At 36.8% G+C, this 15,814-nt stretch overlaps 1 pseudogene; it reads right to left on the bottom strand.

The window, feature by feature from the left end:
• Positions 1 to 4,287: 4,287 nt before the first annotated feature.
• The window catches only part of LOC102503171 (phosphatidylinositol transfer protein alpha isoform-like), a 34,269-nt pseudogene continuing 22,742 nt past the window's right edge, over positions 4,288 to 15,814 (bottom strand).

The raw sequence follows: 15,814 nt of genomic DNA on the forward strand, positions 1-15,814 counted from the left end.
CAAACTGCAATGGAAGAACCTTTGCTTCACTTGTATGTTATTTATTTATTTTGTTCTTGTGTAGTTTTAAAATTGTGATAGTGCACGTGTACTCACTAGAGAGAAAAAGTGAGAGAGGGCGAGAGAAAGAGAAAGCAACCCCCCGTGGGGTGTGGTAATGTCATAGTCTGTTTTTCTTTCACCCCGTCAGGGTTTGGGGCACACATGCACAGTCACTGGGTGTGTTTTTCAGGCCACAGCGTCAAGATGCCAACTGTGCTGACCATGTCTGATCCAGCTTTTCATGCACAGTGTTGAGATATTGTGCTATGAGACTGGACTTATCCATTTTTTTTTTATTAGTTAAACAATCTTCAGATTTTCTGATGGAGATTATGATGAAAAATAGTACAACTTTTCTGAAAACCCCAGCCTGCCTCCACATCCAGCTTGAGCGTGAACTGACCCTAGATGGACGATTCTCCACTTGAACTCAACAGACATATAATAGGAAGAAAGCAATCATATTTCAAAATCAGACATGAATTAACGTCAGATTTGGACAGACTAAGGTTGGGGGAGTTTTCATTAATGCAGGTTGTTGACTTCATGACTGAAAAAATCATTTTCATTAATAACTCAGGCTATACATGTGTTATGGAAAACACTAGTAATAATAATAGTAATAATAATAATAATAATAATAATACAGCCACTCCTCCCTTAATGATCTTGGACTTATGACCTATTCTCCAGCATTGGAAATCCCTGCTTCTCTCATCCTTATGTATCTCCATCCCGGTGTGTCTCAGGAATTCAGGAATCCCCTTTCTCAGTCTTTCTCTCCTTTTCACAGTCACAAAGCATTCATAATCATGCAAAACTACACACTTTGTTTATAAATTAGTACTTTATTATGCAGCCATACTAGTATTCATCATAAATAAAAATGATTATGCCAGATTTATATTATTGTGTTGTGTTGTGTTGCTTTCTGCCACTTACCAGTGTATGCTTTTTGTATGGAGAGAATTACATTATTCTAGTGTGATGTCTTGTGATATATATCGAAAAATACATAACCTATGGTGCCACGACATACCACAAGACATCCGCCTTTAAGCTCCTCCCTTATCACAGGAATGAAGCTCGGTCGTTAAGTGAGGAATACCTGTATGCAGAGAAACACTCTCCAAACAGGAAATGGACAGAAGCTGCCCAGGATAAAATGGACTGTGACTGCTGTGTGGCTGGAGGCCCTGATTCGTGGGAATTCTGGTTGTTTAGGAAGAGAAGGAAGTGAGAGGATGGTGAGAGAAGAAATGAAACATGTCTGAAGTTCTGATGACTTAGACAAATAAGTCTGCAGTGGTGTGGGCAGGCAGCACAGATGTGAAATTGTAGCCTTTGCAAAAGAGGAAATAGAACATAAGGCTTTTGCTACATGTGTGATTAAATCTCATGGGTCCATGGAGAGGAAAATTGAGATGCCTGAGAAACAAATGATGCTGTAAAAACTGAAGTGCACAGACTGAGGCAGAGAGTGTGGATCCCGGAGGGAGTGAAAACTGTTTTAATGATTTCTACTTGGAGCTAACTATGGAGATAAGCGGGAACTTCCCACCACTGAAGAATGTAACTATCAACCTATTCTTATCACCACATGGAGCCTATATTCTAGGCAATATTAGCTACTGATTCTTGACAGAAAAAGAAACAATACAAAGCAATTCAGCAAATTCCTACCTTTACATATTCCTCTCTATATGAGTACTTGCTGGGCACAATAGGAAGATGTTTGTGTTTACTTGATACCTTTCTGGTCTTTCCATCTTTGATTTTCAGTTTCTTATTTTTGGTCTTCTAAACCTGTCTTAGAGTTCATTTGTATGATTTTATTTTTTTGCCTGAAACTTTATGTTAAAAGGGTTTCTAATAATTGAGTAGTGTATATATATGCATGTGTATAGATAGATAGATTTGAATATTAAAAATAACTACTAACGAAATCATTTCACTGCTCGAGAAGTTAGAATCAATAGAAAATGGAATCAGATACAAACATTGCTGATTATCTTCTGACCTTTTATTTTATTATCATTATTATTATTTTTGGAGAGGTTTTTGCTATAGGGCGTGTGCACTCAGCAGACAGACAGAGAGAGACAGAGACAGAAAGCGAGAAATCACCCTCCAGAGGGGATGGCCATGCTGCAATCCCTTCTCCTCCGTTCTCCTCTTGGGATCTTGGGCACGCACGCACATGCGCCCAGCGTGAGTTTTAAGCCACACAGTCCAGGATGCGCACCGTGGTTGACTACATGGGAGTCCAGTGACATAGCCATTATGCTAACTGCTGGTCCCATCTTTTGACCTTTTAAAGTTTGAGAAAATATTTATTTATTTTTACATGAAATGTATTAAATATTTAAGAATGGGATGAGAAAGTTGTCACTTTTAAATTTCCCAAGGTCACTTTCTTTCATTTCTATGTATGCAGGAAGGAAATCACAGAGTTCAGAAACTCTTTGATACAAATCCCTTCGTATGAAAACCAGTTGCTGTTTGGTATTTTTTCATTCCCTCTCTCCCCCACTGCCCTGCTTACTCTCCACCCTCATCTTCCCCTTTGCAAGTGCCTTTCTTGCCTCTGACACTCTGCTTGAGCTGTCTATGGTGTTGGTGGGCTTTCACATGTGAAAAGAGGTTGTGCTGTCTTCCATGGTTCAACTGAATTGACCTCAACCAGCAGGAGCACATACCCATCTTTGTCACTACAGAGCCAGGGAAAAAACGAAAGAGGCAGAACTTAGACTTCACAGAGTGTTCAACCCAGAAAACAGGGCTCCAGTCAAAATGCAATTAATGGCTACAGTAGGAGTGCTGCTGTGTGGAGTAGTGCCATGTGGGAAGGCTCTGGGTTTGCAATTTGAATCTTCTTGAGCATACTGGAAGGTGAACTATAATCCTGACTGCCTGTAAGGCTGAGGAGAGGGTGTCCAAAATGTCTGTCTCACTCTCTCTTTCACTCTCAGTAAATAAACTTAAAAAAAACAAACAAAAATAATGACAATTAATGGCACATAGTTTGCAGAGGCTATAGAGGAATAAACTTTCATAAGAATCTGTTGAAAATATTAGGTATTTAAAACTGATTTGGAGCAATTGCTGGCTGAATCTGAGTCAGCCTGCAAATAGCAGTAGTGATTTTGTTTCAAGTACATGAACATCTCTTTCTACAGACTTACAGAGAAGACTGAGCAACACACTAGAGGAGAAATACAAAGCAAACCCAGCAGGAACAGGTATCTTAATCACACTTAAGAGTTCCAGAATTTGTGCTTGAGGTGAATAAGAAACCAATGCAAGACTCTCACTCTTTATTATGTATGATGTATACATTCTCAACTTGTGTTGGGTTATGCATATTAAACTTAATGCATAGTGCAGAAAGTACTCATTGGTCTCACTTTTTCATGTGAATTCAGTCATTTCCAGCTTTTATTTTGTTGCTGCTGTCATTATTTTATTTTATTTTTTATAAAGATCTGAGTTAAAGGGCTTTTTAGTATTCCAATGATTAATAGTTGAGTTACAAGTATACCACCTGACTTGTACAATGATGATTCTGTTGTTCAGAGTAAACAAATAGGTAGGCAATGTCTTTTAACAGAATGGTTTAACTACCTAATGTGCACTTAACCTGTTCTTTTCATAAACCACCTCTTGTTGTTGGCCATTTGGGTGCAGGAAGTGGGAACTTAGAGGGAGTAGTGGATCTTCAAGTGGTGATTTTGTCCTATGTTATGTATTGTAGCTGATAACAGAAAAACAAATGGTCATTCATTTGGTTGTTAATTAGTTATACCCATATTTATTGAACATATACTATGTATGCTGTGGAGCACCAGAGCAGTGCTTTTCTATAGAACTTTCTTGAATGTTGGAAAAGCCATCTGTGCTACTTATGACCATAGTCATTAATTACATGTGACTTTTTATATATATTTTTTAAAGACAAAATGTCACTTGGAAATAAAAGGGGGGGGCACACAGAAATGGGTGAGAACACAATGAGGAGAGAGGGAGGAGCTGTTAATACAGCAACCTACACACCACAAATCTCAGAGGAGCAGGCTCCTGTACACACGGGCTTTGTAATGCCAAACAGTCTATTTGTTCACAATATTAAAGGGCATCTAGAATTAGCTACAGTAAGGGATGGAAAGTTGTCTGAAGAATGGGCACAGAAAGACTGCATCCGAAGATGGCCTGTCACTCGGAAGGGTAGAGCTGCTGGGTCTTCCTGGTGACCACTGTCTTGTAAAAAGTGCAGAAGGGGGAGGGGTGACTTTAGTCATCTGCTGCCATTCCTTTCGCTGGGTCCTTTTGTCTCATCTCATCCAGTTGTCTCTTCGTCTCTTCTTCCATCCTTCGAATGTCATCCATGGTCAGGTCAACCCACTTACCGAGCCAACAGAACAGCTGCCTGTGGAAGTTTGTAAACAGACACCTCTCTTGCTTATGTATAAAGTTTTCCACTTTGTTCTGCAGGCCCCACCACTTGAACTTGACAGTGACCAGTTTGTATGCACACATATATGGGCAGTCTTTCTGATTTACAAGTTCTTGCTTCCAATTTGGGCCCAAGGGTCCTCGGCCTGTTTTGATAGATTTAAATTTTGTCTTCCTCTGCCTTGTAATCCTTGCTAAGGACTTGGCTTCGATCTGTAATATTTACATATATGGCTTCCACATGTTTCCATGTCTCAGGCTCCAGTTTATGCACATGCTCTTGGGTGCCAAGATCGGGTTTGTGCCAGGTTTCAATTTTAATCAGAAAGCCTTCTGTCAGGTACTCTCTTGTAATAACGGTTCTGCAGTAAGGATAAGCATCCCATGCTTTCTCATGTATGCTCAGGGCTCCCTCTGGGGCCAGCAATGGAACAAACGTGGGTACTTTTGCTCTACAAGTGGTAGATCTTGTGTGTGTATTGGCCTTTCTCACCATCCTTCTCATAGGGTTCGTTCACCAGGACCTCCACGCCTTCACCACCACCCGTTTCATTTTTACTGACCTTAGCCAGAATACAGCTGCCCTACTTGATACTCATCTACAGACACAGGCAGGATGACTCCATACTCCTTGAGCAGCACCCTGTCGCTTAGTGGCTCGGCAGCTGCCTGCTGACCACCCGGCCTTCCGCCTGCTTCCCGTTAGCCGCTCTCCGTGTGGCCCAGCCTGTCCCGGCTGCCTGTATGCCTTCCTTGTGGTCTGCTTGGTCCCTGCTGTCCTCGCTGCAGTTGCCCCGGTGGCTCCTGCAGCCCCTGCCTTGCCGCCTCTTGCACTGCTGCCAGCGCCGCCCGCAGCTCCCGTGACTTTTTATCTTTGAGAGATTTTTGCTATAGGGCATGTGTGCTCATCAGAGAGACAGAGACAGAGAGAGATAAAGTGAGAAATCATCCTCCAGGTGGAATGGTCATGCCACAATCCCTTCATCTTCATTCTTTTCTCAGGATTTTAGGCATCCATGTACACATGCCCAGTGTGAGTTTAAGCCTCTGGGTCTGGGACTCAAACCACAAGCCACCATGTCTGAGTCCAGTGCCATAACTACTGCTCCACCTGCTGGCCCACTACAGGTGACTTTTGAGTACTTCAACAAGGTTAATTCAACTAAAGAGCTGTATTTTAAATTTTATTTAGTTTTCATAATTTTTTTCATATAAAGGTTTTTGCCACAAGACATGTGAGCTCACTGGAGAGAAAGGGAGAGAAGGAACATGAGAAATCATTCCCCAGGGGCATGGCCACACTGCAATCCCTTCTCTTTCATTGTCTTCTTGGGATTTTGGGAACACACGCACATGTGCCTGACGTGATTTTCAAGCTGCCAGGTCTAGGACTTGACCCATAGCCACATGTGCCGGTCCAGTGCTTTAACCACCTTGACACCTGTTGGGACTGTAATTAAACATTGAAAATGTCACATGTGGCTAGTTACTTACTACCTTTCGACAGTAGAGCTCTGAGGTTGGAGGGTGGAGCACTTTTATGACTCAAGATATCTTGTTTGTTTCTATTTAGATGAATATTTATAGAATGGGGTCTGGTTCCAATACAAGTTTCTTCATTTGGGGGGGTCTTTATTATAGCAGATAGAATTATTCTCACATACTTTAATTCTGCTTTAATATAAGTCTTTCCCTTGCATCTGCTTCTGAAACCAATTTTGTGGAGGAAATAACACATTAAATGAGTTCAAAAGACACTATAAACACAACATATGTTTTGAATTTTTGCTAAAAACACAATTGAACTGATATTTTTTGATAGGTTACTATTCTTGCTTTAGCACATAGGTTAAATCAGTTTTCAAAAATGGCTTTGAGAGTCACTTTTTTTATTTGTATTTTTAAAAAAATAAAATACTAATGAGCAATCTTAAAATGTGAGAACCTTCTTTTTGGGGCTATTAGGCATATGGAGTGTTTACATTTTCAAAGAGAAATAAGTTAATAGAAAATAAGATTCTGCTAAGCACTGGTGCTGCAGCTCTGCAGCATAATGTCTTTTAGGCTGACTACAATCCAGTCTTTCAGCAGAATTCTATACGATCAAAACTTTCAGATTCAAAATTATTTGGCTGAAATGATTTGAAAACAGTGTCACTGTTTTAGTTCTTCTATCTTCTCTTTGTTCAGATAGTGTGATACTAACAGTGTGCTAAATAGGACTGTCCATCTCCGATTAAATCTAATTAATTATGCATATATTCATCCAATATATAAAACCTCAGAAATTTACCATGGCCTTATGTTATTAGCATTATTAACCATTTTACCTTGTATATCATACTATTTAAGGACCTGGTTCATTTCTTTCTTTTTGGAGTTCTTTTGCATTGAGCGGAGAGTAGGAGAGAGAGCATGGAATTTCTCTCCGATTAATTTTTCTCAAAGGAAATATAGTCGTGCCAGAATCTCTGTTGACTTGTTTTCAAATCTCAAAGAATAGAAATGTATTTTAATTCCTTCAGCATAGTGACTTCTGGGCTGTTCCATTGATCTTAATTGTAGTTAATAAGTAACTATTAATTGTAAAATTAAAATAAGGACAACAGTTCATTATCAGAGAAGGGAAAGAATGTTAAGCATATCTCTGTGTATCTCTAACCAAAACTCTTTTCATTGGCCTTTCTTGATACCCATAAACCATCAGCTGAGCTTGGGAGAACTAGATTTTAAATCTTCGATGTGTGCAGAAATTAATGGCTGATCCTTTTCTGAATATCTCAACTGAGTAGCACTCTTTAGAACCAAAAAGGCTGGAGAAATCAAAGAAAAATGAAAGAGTATTCAATGCAGAAGAAAAATCTGAAAGAGGGTGGAAAGAATAAGGAACAATTTTCTCCTAGTTCAAAATTTGCCTGCCTAGTCTCAATGATGACAAAGAGTTGAGATGAATAAGAACTATAAATGATAATACTCAGCTACTTCTTCTTAGTATTATCATTTACCTCCAAATTAGTTAGGTGGATAATTTCACTATTCACAACTTACCTGGAATTTTGCCAGCACAAATATTTGTATAAAGTATACGTCTATCATATATGTAATATTTATATAAATCTTCATGACATTACTTTAAAAATAAAGTTATTTTCTTTAGTAGGCAAATATAACATATATTCATGTAAATGTATAATATGTTTTAATTAAAATATAATTCAATGTATGATTGATTACATATTTATACATATGTGCTTTTGTGAAATTTAATTGTTGACATTGAAAGGCATCTTTCTAGATTTAAGAAAATGAATTCCCAGTAAAGAATCAGATACTCAGAGAAGAAAAATATAGGCTCTCTCAGTCCACTAATCTACTACCTAGTATTATTTTGAGGTAGTTAAAATGTTTCCTTCCTTACATAATTTCATTAATTTTAAGTCATAATTATGTTTATCTGATATATAAATATATAAGTAGTGTGAAAATTATTGGGTTACTATTTAGCTTTATTCTTTCTTGTTTATTATATTTAAATTTTTTTAAAGCAAAACAATTTATGGAGTAACTTTAAACTCTAGGGAAAACCAATCTTTCTAGTGAGTCAGATAACACAGTGTAGTGGAGGAAGCTATAAGATTGCACCTAGGATACGTGGCATTGCAGTGAGGGGAAGCACCTATCTGAGCGTAGAAAGCCTCAGATTCAGGTCCTTGTTTCCTTTTCTAATAGCTCCATGAGTTGGGGCCGTCACTTAAAAATCCTCAAGCTTCACATTCATCATGGAAATTGAAGATAAAGTGCCTTTCATTTTTTCTGTACCAAAAAGATTATCTCTGAAAATACTTTGAAACTAGAAAGTGAATGTCAAGCATTACTGAAAGTATAGGAATGAGATCACTATTTGAGACAATTATTTTAAGGCCATCTATTTTGTACAACATTTTAAAAAGATGCTGATTTTTCAATATGTTGATAGACTGGTCTTTTGTGAACTGCCACGGACCTCTTTAGGGTAACATTGACTGGGAGCACTGAGTATTTATTTCTTCTCTTTCTCTCTCTCTTTTTTTTTAATGGCTACATAGGGTCATTTTCAAAAGTTTTCTACAGTTTAATATCAGCAAAAAGTGATAATAAGTGAGATCATAGCATGAGATATCTGATTAAATAGAATGCTTTATTACTCAGTAGTTTGGAGTTAGACTAATACCATGCATGTCAGTCAAGACAAAGATATTACTATATACATTATCATCAGCAAATAACTTCTCAATTTTTTGTCAATTAAGCATACTTTACTTTTTTTTTCACCCTGGGCTAATAAAGTCTACCAGCATGATGAAGAGTTCTGGCTCATGGCCCAGCCTCTGTGGTATAGCTGGTAGTGTTCCAAGCTGCATAGCTGGAAACCATATGGTCACCATGGTTTGAGTTCCTGGCCCAGTCACCCTGAAAACATGCTGTGCACATGAGCCTGTGCCCAGGAACCTGGCAGGTTGGGGGACAGGAGAAGGGGGATTGCAGTGTGACTGAGTCCTATGTCTCTCTTTGTCTCATGCACATACTCTATCAAGAATCAAACAAACAAAATAATGTGGGGTCTTAGCTGAGATGAAACACCATCTTCGTGGCCCTGATGAATGAGGGAGTAAATTAGGAATCTGCTGTTAAGCTTTCCTTCCTGTACTCTCTCTGGGTTACATTGTTTTTAAGTGTGTAAGTTATGTAGTTGGCATTTATTTCTATAAGTAACCTGAGAATTAATATTATTTGTTTAAATTTTATTTATTTATTAGTTAAGAGGGAGAGACAGACAAACACCTTTAATAAAGTCTCACAATGCAAAACCACTTCTCCCCTGCCTTTTCCAGTCAGCTGGGATCACATACATGTGCATACATCTGGCTTATACACGTTGACCTGGGAACTGAATCTCAGTCTTCCATGTGGCTTCCAGCATAACAGAATATTTTGCTACCTATAAATCACTATGGCTATGCCTGAGATTAATTTTTAGAATGTATAGTGAGGTTTAACCTATTTATATTTACATTTATAATTCATATGTTTTATTTCTGTGATTTGGTTCATAATCTCTATTTTTTTATGAATTCTGACCATTTTTAAAAAAATTCCAAGATTTATTTTACTTTTATGTCTAATCATTTCAGAGATTCCCTTCATTGTATAGAATATATTTTAATTTAAAAAATAAATTAAGTACATTAAGAATTAAACTATCATTTCAGTCCATCTTTTAGAAAAAGAAAGCTTTTAATCCAGCATTCCTTAGGATAAAGAATATTGAAAAAAAGATGCTCTAAATTTTAACTGAGGGAAACAAAGAAATCTTTGTGAAAGAAGTGGCATGCAAGTTGGTCCTTGGACAGGTGGATGAAAAGAAATAAGTGAAGCGAAAGAGAAATATATAACTATTTGGAAATTTTTATAAGTGACATAAAATTACTAATTATATTATTTTATGATGATTACCATTGACTATCTTATGATACAACTTTTGATTTAGAACCCGAATATAATTCTCAGCACGAAAGTGCTTACGGCATCAGCTGGATATGTATGTGTTTTGATAACAGGTGAAGGTATCTCTGAAGTGGAGATCCAGGTGCGGTTCCAGCAGACCTTGGGGAGGGAGGCTCCCAATCCCGCGTCTGCAGTACAGGCACTGAAGAAGGGCAGCACCTGGACAGAGTGCACAACGCAGCATGCACACCAGTTTGGACTAGAGAGCATTTTGCCTCAGTGCTATCGTTTATCTTCTTTGTGATCTACATTTTTATGATTCGATATAAAAAAAAATCTGCTTCTGAAAGTATGGACTTTTTCCATGCTAGCCAAACTGCAGTTGCCTTCTATATGGCAGAGGTTGAATAAATGGCTGTTGAAATGAGTGAATGCGTGGATAAACACTGTTGTCAGATATGGCCCTGAAGAGGTGAAATGTTTAATTTAGTATGTATATTCACTTTTCATTTTGTTAATAAGAAACTACAGACTGGAGCTGCAAGATAACCTTTACTAATGAGAGTGACATTGCATACACAAACATCTGAAATCTCTTTACCGGCCTTGTAAAGCATTTTCATTTTACAACCAAATTTGATTTGTCCTGCCAAATTTGCATTGCTCTGCTCATTAGTATCAATAGCAGTGTCTTTCTTTTTTTATCCATTTCCATTTAGATCATGGACTAAACTGTAACTTTTTCAGCCAAAGAGTTTAGTTTTTAAATTCAAATTTTGTTATAAATTTGAATTAAAAGACTTAAAATTGTTTTAATATGCAAAGTAATGATGGAGGATGATCATTTCTGTCAGCAAATGAGAGTTCTCAAGCCTGTAAAGCTGGGGGACCGACTTTTGTTGTTAGGCTGTTTGGGATATGTTGTTTTAGATTTCTTTGGAGCTGTTTTTTGAAATGAGTGCATCTGCTGTGAATCTAATGCCTTTTTTTTTTTTTTTTGTCTTTTGCCATAGGGCATTCGTGCTCTTACACAAACATCTGAAATCTCTTTACCGGCCTTGTAAAGCATTTTCATTTTACAACCAAATTTGATTTGTCCTGCCAAATTTGCATTGCTCTGCTCATTAGTATCAATAGCAGTGTCTTTCTTTTTTTATCCATTTCCATTTAGATCATGGACTAAACTGTAACTTTTTCAGCCAAAGAGTTTAGTTTTTAAATTCAAATTTTGTTATAAATTTGAATTAAAAGACTTAAAATTGTTTTAATATGCAAAGTAATGATGGAGGATGATCATTTCTGTCAGCAAATGAGAGTTCTCAAGCCTGTAAAGCTGGGGGACTGACTTTTGTTGTTAGGCTGTTTGGGATATGTTGTTTTAGATTTCTTTGGAGCTGTTTTTTGAAATGAGTGCATCTGCTGTGAAACTAATGCCTTTTTTTTTTTTTTTTTGTCTTTTGCCATAGGGCATTTGTGCTCTCCAGAGAGTGACAGAGAGAGGGAAAGTGAGAAATCACTTATAATTTGTGGACTGTCAGGCCAGTCCCACTAATAATGGGAACAAGAGGTTGAAGACCACGGTATTTGTGTTATGAGGAAGATTGGAGCTCTGCCCTGCTCATTACAAAGCCCTAGTCACCTTCTTCGTTGATTGATTAGAACTTTAACTTGATTCCAACCTTTAGGCAAGAGCCAATTCTTTCAGAGCAAGAGGTATAGAGGGATTTTTAATTATTCCTTCTCTCAATAGACATCCTTCAATTATGTGGAATGACTTATTAAGAAAAACTCATATATAAATTATGTGTCATGTGATAGATTCTGAAGCTTTTGTTTACCCTAGAGAAATATTGTAATAGATGAAAACACATGGAATGTATGTCTCATTTTCCCAAAACCATTTGCCAAAGATACTTTCTTTTCTGCACTGTCTTGCACCCTTTAGGAAAGCTCAGTTGACTGTATGATTTGGGGGTTTCAGTTCTTATGTTTTCATTTATTTCACATGATATTTAGAGTTTTGAGGATTTTTGTGACATGCATAATTCCTCACAAAATACTCACTTGATAGGTAACAATGTTAAACAAGTCTTTGTGCTCTAAATGAAGAACTGAATGTCCTAAATGCATACTCACATATACACATTTTTTTTTTAAATTTCTGTGCCCAGCATGAAACTATTGGAATACAGTTGTTTTATACATCATTAAATAATAATATTTATCCTGCAGAGTTAAACTATATTAATTGCATTTCTCATTTTTCCATTTGAAAGCAAAATGAGGCAATGCAAAAGCTTATAATCACTTTAAAGTTGAATGTTATACCCAAAATTTGATTTGTCTACTCATGTCATATTAACAATCTATTTTCACTGCTTGAATAATAAAATTTTAGACACATGCAAGTTAATTCTATTTCTCAAATTTAGTTTGCTTTGGAGAATACTTAGTTCCCTATGATTTGGATGAAGGTGTTTTAATTACCATTTTAATTGTATGAAAAATGAATTTTGGAACATTTTTTTTCTAATGTATATCTCCTACCTGATGCTTGTCCTTGAGAGAACTGTTTTCCAAATGAGACATTGCATCCATAAAAGTGCTAATTATTTGTCACTGAATACCCTTATTCAATATATTTTCCATGCTTTAGTTAATCTCTTTACTTAATAATGCCTGTTTATTCTGACCTTAGCTGACTGGTCATTTTCTCTTTGGAGTTCTAAAATTCCACTTCCAAATCAAGGTTACATGTCCTTCCTACATCTTCCCATGGCATCTCATGATGGTTGATTTTAGGTGAAAATTTGATTGGATTAAGGATACCTAGAGAATTGATGAAGCATTACTTCTCAGTGTGTCTGTGGGGTTGTTTCCATAGGAGATTGGTGTGCAAAACAGTAGACTGAGTGAGGAAGATCTTCCACCCAACAGCAGGGAGCCTGAATAGAACAAAAAGGCAGGGAAAAGGAAAATTAATTTCTCTTTTCTAACCTTAAATATCATAACTTCAGTCTCTTCAGCTTTTGGGCACTAGGACTTATACTAGTGCCCTTCTAGTTTCTCAGGCCTTCAACCTCAGACTGAGAATCACACCAGCATCTTCCTGGGTTCTCAGATTTTTGGATTTGGGCTAAGCCTTAGTACTGGCATCTCAGAGCCTCTAGCTTGTAGATGGCCTGTCTTGAGACCTGCGATCTCCATAACTGCATGAGCTCCTTTCCCTAATATATCCCCTTCTCCTAAATCTATGACTATGTCTATATCATCTATATCTATATCTGTTTTCTATTTTAGTCATTCTGCTGCTAATAATAGAAAATACCTAATGTAGAACTTAAAAAAAAAGAAATTTATTTAGTTCATTATTTGGAGGTCATGTCTAGGGGCCAGGTCTGGTGGGGTCTTGCAGAGATCTGAGGCTATTACAACGGGGGCAAGAAAAGAACAAATAGCTGTGCCCAGTAGTGTGTCTGCTCTGGTGTGATTCTCTTATTATAAACCCACCAGAAATCAATCATTAAAGACCCAACCAAATTACTTAATCACTTCCAAAGGCTCCACTTTCAAACACCATGAATGTATTAAGTTTATTCTTAATACTTTCTTAATACAAGTAATTTTCAACCCTTGAATGTTGGGAGGTGGGAACACTCAAACTACAGCAATGTCTATATATACAACTCTATTGGTTCTGTCTATCTGGAGAATGCTGACTAATAAAAAATTTATTCTACTCTGAAAGAAGAGGATGGGGGTAGCATATTTCCTGGGAAAGGGATTATTGGCAGTCTTGTTCACTATTGTTTTGGTAACTTTTTTTTTTTGAGATATAACTCACATACTATAACATTTACCCATTTAAAGTATATAAGTCAATGGTTTTTAGTATGTGCACAGTTACATAACTATCACTACAATCAATTTTATAATATTTTCATTACTGCAAAAGGAAATTCCATATCGTTAGTAGTGGAATTTCCACTCATTTTCTTCCACTGCTTCAGCCCCAAATAATAACCAGATGACTTTCTATCACTTTAGAGGTTCCTCTTCTGGACATTTCATATAAACAGAATCATTAGTATGTGGCCTTTTGGGATTGGTTTCTTTCATTTAGTGTGGTGTTCTCAACAATCATCTGTGTTGTCATTTCCTTTATAGCTGACTACTATTCCATATTTTGGATATAACACTTTTTGTTTCTACACCCATCAGCCGTGTGTCTTTGAGTTGTTTCCACTCTGGCTATTGTAAATAATGAAGCTATAAACATTCATGCATGGGTTAGCTAAGTGGTATCTTGGTTAAAGAGGCTGAATCTCGCATGTGCTGGTTTGAGTCCCAGACCTGATGACTTGAAACACATGCTAGGAGCATATGCATACATACCCAAAATCCCAAAAGAAAAAATGGAGGAGAGGGGATTACAATGTGACCTTTCCTCATGGAAGTGGGGGATTTTCTCATTTTCCTTTTTTCTCTCTCTCTGTATCTCTTTGGTGAGTGCACTTACCCTCTAGCAAATTAAAAAACAATAACAACAAAAAAATCCAAAACATTCATGTACTAGTTTTTGTGGTGGAGGCATACTTTTTTTCCATTCATGGGCATATGCCCAGCGGTAGAATTGCAGGGTCGTAATGTTACTCTATCTAACATTTTAAATAACAGTCAAGCAATTTTTCCACCACACATATCCATACATTCCCACTAGCAGTGGGACAAAATAGCTGTGTCCAGTAGTGTCTCTGTTTTGGTCTGATTCTCTTCTTATAAGCCCATAAGAAATCAATCATGGACGGTTCCACATTTCACTAACGGATACTATTTCCTTTTTTAGTACAGCCATCCTATTGGGGAAAAAGGGTATTTTTTCCCCCCTAATTATTTACATAATAATTAGCTAATTATATTGAACATTTTACATATACTTGTAAGCCATTTGTACATCATCTTTGGAGAAATGTTTTTGCTCATTTAAAAAATCAGGCTATTTGTCTTTTTATTACTGAGTTGTAACTGTTCATTGCATACTTCAGATATTATTCCCTTGTTAGGTATATGATTTCCAAATGCTTTCTTCCAGTCTTTGGGTTGTCTTTTCATTCTTTTGATGATGTCTCTTAAATCACAAATGCTTTAATCTTTGAAATCCAATGTATGTATTTTTTCCTCTGTAGTTTGTAGTTTAGGTATTCATATCTAAAAATGCCTTGGCTATCCAAGGTCATGAAGATTTATGTTTTCTTCTAAGTATTTTATAGTTTTAAGTCTTATAATCAGGCCTTTGATCCATAGAAAGGTGTTAAATATAGTAGACTGCATGTTTATGTTCTTCCAAAATATGTATATCGAAATACTAACCCTTCAAAATAATGGTATTAGGAGGTGGGCCTTTGTGAGGTAATTAATTCAGGGGGCAGAGCGCTCATGAATGAGATTAGTATCTATAAAAGAGCCCCCAGAATAATCCCTTGCCCTTCTCTCACGTGATGATACAGCAAGAAGTTGGCAATCTGCAACCCAGAAGAGGGCCTTCAACAGAATCCAACGACATTGACCCTCTTAGCTTGAATGTTCTAACCTTCGTAACTGTGAGAATTCAATTTATGTTGTTTATAAGATATCCAGTCTATAGTATTTTGTCATAGAAGCCCACAGAAACTATGACACTGAAAGTCTAACTTTATTCTTTTAAAAAAAATTTTTTTTATTTTATTAATTTATTTTTCTTTTTTTAACATTAATATGCTATACATCATTACAGTATACAAAATGAATTTTTCATCCAAAATACACTGTCTGTTGGCTCAAACACATCAACATACGT

The sequence above is a fragment of the Tupaia chinensis genome, unplaced genomic scaffold (genome assembly GCF_000334495.1).
Source record: "Tupaia chinensis unplaced genomic scaffold, TupChi_1.0 Scaffold000111_1, whole genome shotgun sequence".
Lineage (NCBI taxonomy): Eukaryota > Metazoa > Chordata > Mammalia > Scandentia > Tupaiidae > Tupaia > Tupaia belangeri.